The sequence below is a fragment of the Dasypus novemcinctus genome, chromosome 9 (genome assembly GCF_030445035.2).
Source record: "Dasypus novemcinctus isolate mDasNov1 chromosome 9, mDasNov1.1.hap2, whole genome shotgun sequence".
In the NCBI taxonomy this organism is placed as follows: domain Eukaryota; kingdom Metazoa; phylum Chordata; class Mammalia; order Cingulata; family Dasypodidae; genus Dasypus; species Dasypus novemcinctus.
Genome location: NC_080681.1, coordinates 60,302,865 through 60,312,807, shown reverse-complemented (window position 1 = coordinate 60,312,807; position 9,943 = coordinate 60,302,865).

Genomic DNA, 9,943 nt, shown 5'->3' with positions numbered 1-9,943 from the left:
CAGACTTCAGTTTTCCCTGGAAATTTTGTAAGCTTTGGTGGCACTAATGGAAAGAAAAATAGGAAAATGAATCCAAAATGCTGCTTGCATCTGGGGAAATGGAAGATCAATGTGAAGTTTGGGCACAGCATCAATTTCTACCCTGGACTGAACTCATTTTAGATGTGCATTTGGCTTGAACAATTTGTACAGTCACATTAAGTTTATTAAGGGCTTTCATCAATGAAATCTATGATATGTATTTAACATAAAGAGGCACTCAATAAGTACAGATAGAAATGTGTGAGGGTGGGTGCTTGATAGGACAACATGGAGATAAAGAATTGGCTCTTAGAAATATGCATGTTTTTGGCAAATAATAGCTGATAACTGTTTATTTTTCTGTGATTATTTTGGTAAGATAAAATCATCAGTAAGGAGATCTTGGCTATAAGGAAGGTGTCAACTTCCACCCCATATCTTCATCTCAACTCATCAGCTTGGGCTCATTCATAAGTGCAAGAAGCAGACATCAATACCTGTTCTATCAGATTGCCTCAGACATTACTCCATTGATATTCATTGATATTCAGTCCTCCATTTCTGCTGTCGAAGTTTTGTCTGTTATTGAGAACTAGCCTATGCCAAGTTTCTCATGTACAATTATTAGATTAATTGTAATAGATCTTGGTTTGCACCACAGTTAGATGGAATGAGGGTTAACTACTCCCTGATAACATCAATACCTGAATACCACATTATAATAAAAGCAATTATCATAGCAAATTCAGTCATATTTAGAGATATATCTTAGAAATATTTATTTAAAAGCAGTAACAATAATAATTCAACAGCCTTTTTGTTTTGTAAATCAAAATGATCCAGTTCTCGGTCTTAAGTGCTCTGAATATAACATGCCTACAAGGTTCACTAGAGGCTGATGGAACAATCAAGAAGTAGGATTCAGTGAACCTTACAGGCCTTGCAGGCAAACAGAATGCTTTATGTCATAGCTGAGTACCTTTTCAGAATTTGGCCGCTTGGCAGCAACCTGAAGAGTGAGGGGTGAACGACTCATTGGACATTTTATTCATGCTAGTGTGAGGATTGTCTCTGAAATATTTCAGACAATGGATGGGTCTTGAATACCACTAGTTTTTCACAATTGGAAAACATTTTTAATATTTATTAAGCAATTAGCAAACCCTCTGCTATTGATTGGCAATAAAGATAGCCAACTCATAACTACCAGCTCTGGAGCAAGGCCTTTCTGAATCACCCCAGAGTACGAATGCCTGAACTAACTCTCTGGATTATTAATTCAAACACACACACACACTTACACCATATTGTTTATCAGTTCATAAATTAAATAACATAACAGTCATTATAGCCTTCTTCTGGCATCTGAGACTTTTGAAATCTTCACAAGTTTTTTGAGCTTGCTTGTTTTGACTACTGAATTTTGGGGTTCTGTTTGGGCTCTGTCATGATTTCCAACATCAATTTCAGCATCACCATGCCCGCTAATACCCTCCTGCAAAGTCTTCTCTCTATCTATCCCTACAAAACCCTGAAAGTGACGCCAGCCTTCAGTCTTAACAGAAGAAGAAGACTGAAGAGAATAATACTCCTAATTATTTCAAGAGTGTTGAAGAATGAAGTATGTGTGATTACTATCAAGAAAAAAGTTGTTGAAAGAAAAATTTCTTATGGTAGAGTATAGTAAAAAGAACATGCATAGGTTTTCAAGTCAGTTCTCCTGGATTTTGGAACCTAACTTCATTTGTCCTGGCCATATGGTCTTGTGTACAGTGCTTAACTTTGAATTTTACTTTCCAATATGTAAAATGGAGATAATTTTACCTAATAAATATTATAATATATAGGGAGAGTGATTAGGTAGTACCTGGTTTATCCTATTCAATAAATAATATTAGCAGCAGTTTTAGTAGTTCTAGTAAACATCATTATTATTATTATGTTGATCTTATTATTTATCCTATAGACTAGATGTGAAATGGTAATAATCATTAAGATTCACAAAATGAAACAAGCTTTTGAGCACTTAGACATGGTTGAATTATCTGTCTATAGATAGGAGACTTCTAGTAATTAATATAATTGAACGTATCTATGCGTACAGATTGCTTATCACACATTGTTCTTGAAAACCATCTCATTGCTAGGATTATCTTCAGTACTGTCATTCTCCTAAAAAATCTTTTGACCATAGAGGTGAGGTTCTCATTCTGAACTCTCAAGTCAATAATATTGATTAATATGTATTTTATTCTTTGACAAGTGGATATCGAGTTTTCCCAACACCATTGCTTAAAGAGACCTTCCTTTCTCGATTAACGTACTTGGCATCCTTGTCGAAAATCAGTTGGCCACAGATATGCTACCAATGTATTTGAACTCAATTCTATTCTATGGGTCTATTCGTCTGTCTGTAAGCCGGTATTGTACTGTTTTTAGTACTGTGACTTTGTGGTGAATTTCGAGGTCAGGAGGTGTGATATCTCCAACTTTACTTTTCTTGTGTAGTATCAATTTGTCTATTCAGGGTTTGTTGCAATTCCATATCAATTTCAGGATCTGCTTTTTCATTTCTTCAAAAAAGTACAGGGATTTTCACAGGTATTGATTGTTTTGTGTAGCATTGATGTTTTAATATTAAATTCTCCTATCAATGAAAAAGAAAAGAAGAAAAAAGGCAATGAATGCAAGTTTATATGTGCATGTATGACACACTATATTTTACATGTGTGCTGACTCCAAAGAGATGTATGCCAGTAGAGTCTTGGTAGGATTCTGGATTATAATTCTGAAAGGGCACAATTCATCACATCATGACAGGCATTCTAAGAGCACAGTGGTTATGAACTTTAAGCTTTGTATAGGACAGATCTGGATTGTAATCCTGGCTCCGCCTCTTGTAAACCAAGAAACCTGTTTTAAGTAGCTAAAATAAGGGGAAGAAAAATAAATTTCTGAGGATAAAATGAAATAATGTACACAAAGCACTTAGCACAGTATCTGGAACATAGTAAATATGAATTATAACCATATGACAGCCAAAGAAAAAAAGAGAACTGTTTTTCTCCACTGATGTGTTAAGCCTGATCCTTTTTTGTTATTGCTACAAGGATTACTTGGTCCCATGGAAATTTTTCTAAATATTTGGGCCATCAGGAAAATGTCTGAATGTAAACATTTAAACTTTCTTTAGGCACAAAGAAGAAGGTTTGCAATTAATCACAGATTACTGAGCAGATGAGATACAACACCGCAGTCTAAAGATGATCCCGATGGAGACTGAACTAAAAATAACATTTGACCCTCCTTAAACACAGGTTCACCTTAGACTATCAGGCCACCATGAAGGCAAAACTTTATTTCTCTTATTAGGCAGGTCCTGTCAACTCATTGTGGAAGGGTAATGCAAACCTACAAGCCCTGTCAAGACCCTGTTGGTAGAGTGCAGTGTCAGTGGGGAAATGAGCTTTAGCCAAGGAAAAGGCTTTTTCCTCACAGATGCTCTGCAACCCCAACAACTGGGAGATTTCCAGCTTGTGGCGTCCTTGCACATTGTAGGTATTCTTAGGTATATGTTACATTCTGGAGAAACTATGAATGCAACATATAAAAATAACAGCTATATTGCTAAAAGCAAGCACATGTTTACTTTTCCATATATGTTCCATCCTTTGAATCCCCACAGTTGCCCTATGAAGTAAATACTATATTTTTTCTAATTTTTCACATGCAGACTCTGAGACTTAAGAAGTTAATTGCAGTTTTGCGTTGGTGAAATTTGCCATTTGTTATTATAATATATTTGTAAATAAATGTGGTTATGTTATACATCATTTTAATGTGCATTTCTTGCTTTATGGTTTTTTGCTAATGACTTATTACTTGCTCTTTATTTTATATTTATTTTAGGCTACAGAAATTATGTTAAAAAAATTAAATTCAAGTGGTTTTCTTATTTGAGTTCAAAATGGGTCGTAAAGCAGCGGAGACAACTTGCAACATCAAAGATGCATTTGTCCAGAAACTGTTAATGAAAGTACAGCACAGTGGTGGTTCAAGAAGTTTTGTAAAGGATATGAGAGCATTGAAGATGAGGAGCATAGAGGCCAGTCATCAGAAGTTGACAACAATCGAGAGCAATCACTGAAGCTGATCCTCTTACAACTACACGAGAAGTTGCCAAAGAACTCAACATCAACCATTCTACGGTCCTTCGGCATTTGAAACAAATTGGAGAGGTGAAAAAGCTCGATAAGTAGATGCCTAATGAGTTGACCGAAAATTTTAAAAAATCATTGTTTTGAAGTGTCGACTTCTCTTATTCTACGCAACAACAACCAACCATTTCTCAATCGGATTGTGACATGCGATGAAAAGTGGATTTTACACAACTGGCAATGAACAGCTTAGTAGCTGGACCAAGGAAAAGCTCCAAAGCACTTCCCAAAGCCAAACTTGTACCAATAAAAGGTCATGGTCACTATTTGGTGGTCTGCTGCCACTACAGCTTTCTGAATCTGGGTGAAACCATTACATCTGAGAAGTATGCTCAACAAATCAATGAGATGCATCAAAAACTGCAACTCCTACAGCTGGTCAACAGAAAAGGTCAACAGAAAAGGTCCAATTTTTCTCCATGACAACGCTTGACCACACATCACACAACCATTGCCTCAAAAGTTGAATGAATTGGGCTATGAAGTTTTGCTTCATCCACCATATTCACCTGACCTCTTGCCAACTGACTACCACTTCTTCAAGCATCTCGACAACTTTTTGCAGGGAAAATACTTACACAACCTGCAGGATGCAGAAAATGCTTTCCCAGAGTTTGTTGAATCCCAAAGCACAGATTTTGCCTCTATAGGAATAAGCAAACTTATTTCTCATTGGCAAAAATGTGTTGATTGTAATGATTTCTATTTTGATTATTAAAGAGATATTTGAGCCTAGTTATAATGATTTAAAATTCATGGTCTGAAACTGCAATTCTTTTTGCACCAACCTAATAACTGCTCAAAGTTGCATAGCCTGCTGAGATTTTAATTCAGGTGATCTGACTACAGAACTAGACTGTTACCCTCCAAGCTAAGTGACAGGACAAGGCCACCAACAAATTCTGAAAATAGCTACTATTCAATGACCAAATGTGTGCTGTGACACAAAGCTGTCCTGTACCCCACAGTCCTGGCACTCTCTACGCTAAAGTAGTTAAGACTATCTTTAGTCCCTTTGAAAAGAATTGTATGTCCTTCACAGTCTTACCCTTGTTTTACTCCCTGGTCCCATTTCTCTGCACTAATGACACACAAGTTTTCTCACAGTCTTGGCTTCAAACATACTAAATTGCTTTACTTTTCCAGAATGAAATTCAAAGCTCATGCTCTTGTCAGCACTCTGTACAGACCTTCCCTCTGACAGAACACACTTTCCATCCTTTTTCTCTCATTAGCTCCCAACGTATGACTAGCTTATCTTGTCTGTACTCATGAAACTGGTGTCTGGGATATAGGACCAAAGGTGACTGTCCATGCAAACCAAAAGAATTCCTAAATTTGAAAACAACAAACTAAAATTCATGCTACTTACTTATATCAGATCAGGGTGATTGGCAGCAGTCTGTTTTCTAGCATTTGAGTCCTGGCTCTGCCATTGCTGGGGAGCATCTGTCTCAGTCAATATTGAAGATCTTGCAGCCAGAGACGTCAGGAAAATGATAACACTTGAGGTTTATTAACATTTCTCTTATAATTATTCATTGTTTATCTTGTATGGCTCTCATCTTGGAAGTAACACAGTTCTATTTAGATGGCACCTGTTGACCACTGTTCACTTTGAACAAACAGCCTAAGAGTACCTAAGAAAATAAGGACAAGAGAGGATAGAGCAGTAACTTCTCCAGAGAGCCAGATCCTCACTGTCTGTGTGTGTGTGTTTGAAAATTTACAATGAAGGATGATGTCTTTAACATTTCATTGGGGACAATGGACAACAAAAGCAAAATGCAAAGCATTTTTTAATGTGAGTTTTTAAATTCTTACATGTTGAATGATTTATTTATCATCTAGGAAAATCTGAGGATGTTATTTAATAACATATAACTGTTTTTTGTAATGTTCAAAGTATTTTCACCTTTCTTTTAATTCTCTTCCAACCAGATAAAACTGACCAGGCAGGGCTTATTAGCCCTACTTTTAAAATCGGGGAAGAAAGGAAAAGGGAAGTTGAGTGATTTTAGAACTTTGAACATAGATAACTCTTTATCCTTTAATTTCTCTGACATTCTCCAAATCTTTCTCTGTCTTATCTTATACATCATTAGGCATTAGAAATCGAGCCTCAAAACTGGTCTTTATTGGGAAAATAAAAGCCAATTTTCCAAAGATCTTTTATTTGGAAAATCTGACTCACAGTAGTCAGATATTTTGCAAATCCTCTTTGCTTCTGTCTTGTAAGTTTTTGTTCACAGTTGCAATCTTCCTTCTTTATATAGTGATACAAGTCTTCTTAAGCCAAGGGGAATAAAGGGTGAAACATTCCCACTAGGTATTGGCCTGCTTCCAGCCCCAAGAAGGATATCATTTTCAGTGTCATGATTCCAATTTCCGTGGAACGGGTCTCACCTCTTTTTCCCATACCTCAGCCCTCTCTAATCTTGTGAGCTTGTGTCTGAATTGCTTCTTGTCTCTGCCTTTTCAAAGAAACTTATGTGCTTATCTCAGATATATCTTCACAAGCGCCTCATCTTTTCTACTTTTGTCACTGATACCAACCCCTGCTGTCAGGGTTGATTATCAAGATTATATCTTTTTTTCTTTTTATATGCTTCCCTTCTCTGAAAGAGAGACTCGCCTTATTTGCCATCTCTGCTTCCTCTAAGGGACATAGGAGCAGAATGTTGATGTTTACTATAAATACTGTAATCTCAACGGAATTTGCAAAATAGAGTGAATTGCTCTGCCTTCACTTTAGATCAGCCCCAATTACCTTATGCCTATGTTATGATAATGGGCCCTCAACTGGCATCCTGGGGTCTTTTTCACAAGTCTTTTTCAACAATGACGAAGAGAATTATCTTTGTCTGAAATGCACATTTTCTCATGTTTTCTCCTCTGTAAAATCATTCAGTCTCCCAATAACCTTTAAGATTATAGTCAAAATGTCCTAAGATTATCTCTAAAGTCTTTCATCATTTTCTTCCTGTTTATCTCTTCATTTTCAGTCCTCTCTTTGCTGTCTTCCTTTCATCCATCCTTGCAATTTTCTAAACCTCCTACATTTTTTCTTGAGTCTGGCTGTTTGCTCATACCGTGTAACTGCTCAAGATGCTCTTTCTTCTGCCTGGTCAATCCTCTTTTTTTCTGCAGTATTCACTAAGGAATCATCATCCTTGACCACACAAACACCATGCATCTGGGATGAGAATATCATATTTGGGCTCCAAGAGCACCTTGGTTATCTGAGCATTTCTTTGCAGTTTGAAGGTACGCTATTATTTATGCCTCAGTGCCTAGCAGAGAGTGGTTACTCAGCAAGTGATTCTTGAATGAATTATTGATTTCCTGTGCCTGGTGATGAGCATGCACAGTGCCCTTTCTATAATCCCACTTGGTTATTGAGCAGGATACCACCAAACTAGGAGAAATAGGAGTTATAAGGTATCCAGATCCTATTATGGACTCTCCAAACCTAATGAGATGGGTGAGTCTGGCAAGCCATTGAACCTCTATTCCACTCACATGTTTTAAAATATATATTAATTTAGTCCCCATTAGGTGTTGGTACTGTTCTAGGTACTGAGGATGTAGGGTACACAAAATTGGCAGAGTCCTTTCCTCATGAAATTCACCCTCTATTTGGGGAGACAACAAACAATTGAATAGGTGTTTAATTAGGTCATGTAGCTGTAAGAGTAAAAAAGGTGAAACAGGATAAAGAGATTAAGGAAGCAAAGGGGTGCAATTTTCAATAGGATGGTCAGATGAGGAATTTCAGATAAGGTGGATATTTGAGCTGAGTTCAAAATGAAGTAAATAGTGAACATGTGGATTTTTGAGGAAAGAGCATTCCAGGCAAAGGAAATGAAGCAAAGAAGCTCAGCAAGTTCCATGAACAGGAAGGCTACCAGTATGGTCAGAGTGCAGTAGGTAAGGGGAAGTACAGTAGACGAGGTCAAAGAGTTGGCACAGTCCAGATTATATAAGGGCCTGTAACTCTTTGCTTTTTTACTGTGGGTGAGATGGGAAGTCATTGGAGGATTTTAAGCAGAAACGGGATATGATCTGATTAATTTTTTTAAAGCAATCCATTCATCAGGCTTGTGAAACAAGGCAAGATTGAAAGCAAAAGGTAGTGTGCTGTACTAGAATCAAACATGATTAAAATAATGAGCATGGTTGGGGGGTTGGGATATCCATAAATGTGTGGGGGAGGACAGGAGGAAGGAACAGGTAAACCCTGGGGAGGTAGAGGACTGTAATTGAAAATACAATTGTGAGAGTGTTCTTTTGGCAACTATGTCAGGGGAGGGTTACTGGTGCAGGGTGGAGATGGTGGAGGGATGTATGGGGAAAGGTGTACCTGGGACGTGCATCTATGGAATATGAATGTGTTCATCTGGTCATAGAGTATTATCTCAGTGAGTGGAGACCTACACAATAACCAACTATATATTAAATCCCATCCTGGGGAGTCCTGATACATTCTCTAACAGAGTGGCAAGAATCTCTAGAGTTTATAGGCTGTGCCTAATAAAGGAAAACAGACAAAAGGCCAAACGCTTGATACTGATGTTTGTACTTATGAAACTTATTCTTGTAAAATTGAAACTTAGCCTAACATTTATGACTTACGAGTTACCTCCTGAAAACCTCCTGGTACTCAAAATTGCCTTCTCTCTAAGCCAAACTCAGCAAATAAACTCAGTACCTTCCTCTTGGCATAGGAAATAACTCCCAGGCATGAGCATCCTTGGCACCAAGGGATTATTACCAAGCACCAACCAGCAACACATTTAGAAAAAGATGCTGACCAAAATGGGGAAAGATTAAGTGCAAAAGAGTTTTATGGTTGTGGCAGTTTGAGATTATTTATGAATTCCAAAAAGAGATTATTTTTGTAAACTAGTCTGTTCCTCTGGATGTGATGCCCTTTGATTGTATTAAATTCAAAGGTATTACATTTACTTGACTAAATCAAGATTAGGGCTCTGATTCAACCAAGTCAGTAGGGCATGACTCAGGGTTGATTCCCTGCTGATAGAAACAGACATACACAGAAGAGAAGAGAACTTGGTCATTTCTCACCTGTCATGTGACAAAAAGGAGATGGCTCAAACAGCTAAAGCCCCAGGAAGAGAGATGAATCCTATGCCAACCTACAGCTGAGATTGGAAGAAGCTGGGCTTTCAGAGCCTTAAGAGGAAGAAGAAATGAGAGACCAGGCAGAAGTTACCTGCCTGCCATCCTGCTTCAACTTGTGACAACAGATTTTGGTGAGGAAGTACCCTATAGTTGGACTCTTTAGGACTCTGTAACTGCAAGCTTTTACCCCTTTATAAAAGCCAACCGATTTCTGGTTCTTCACATCAGCATCCCTTTGGCTGACTAATACAATGGCTAAGAGATTTCAGATTGAGTCCAGAGGTCATTCCAGAGGTTACCCCTACGCACATCTAGGGAGATCTCAATAACTGCCACAGTAAACAAAGCCTCAAACAGGGGTGCTTCCAAGAGCTCTAGAGACATCTGGACACTATAGACAAGGCACAAAACTCCATGAAATCAGCAACCCATTATTGGGCCTTACCTTGGAATATATTTTAACCTACTTCCCCAGTGTAGCAGAGTTGGGCTAATTTTTAAGATTCCTACACACAGTTCTTCTGCCCCTTTCATTTGCACCTATAATTAGCTCTATACCA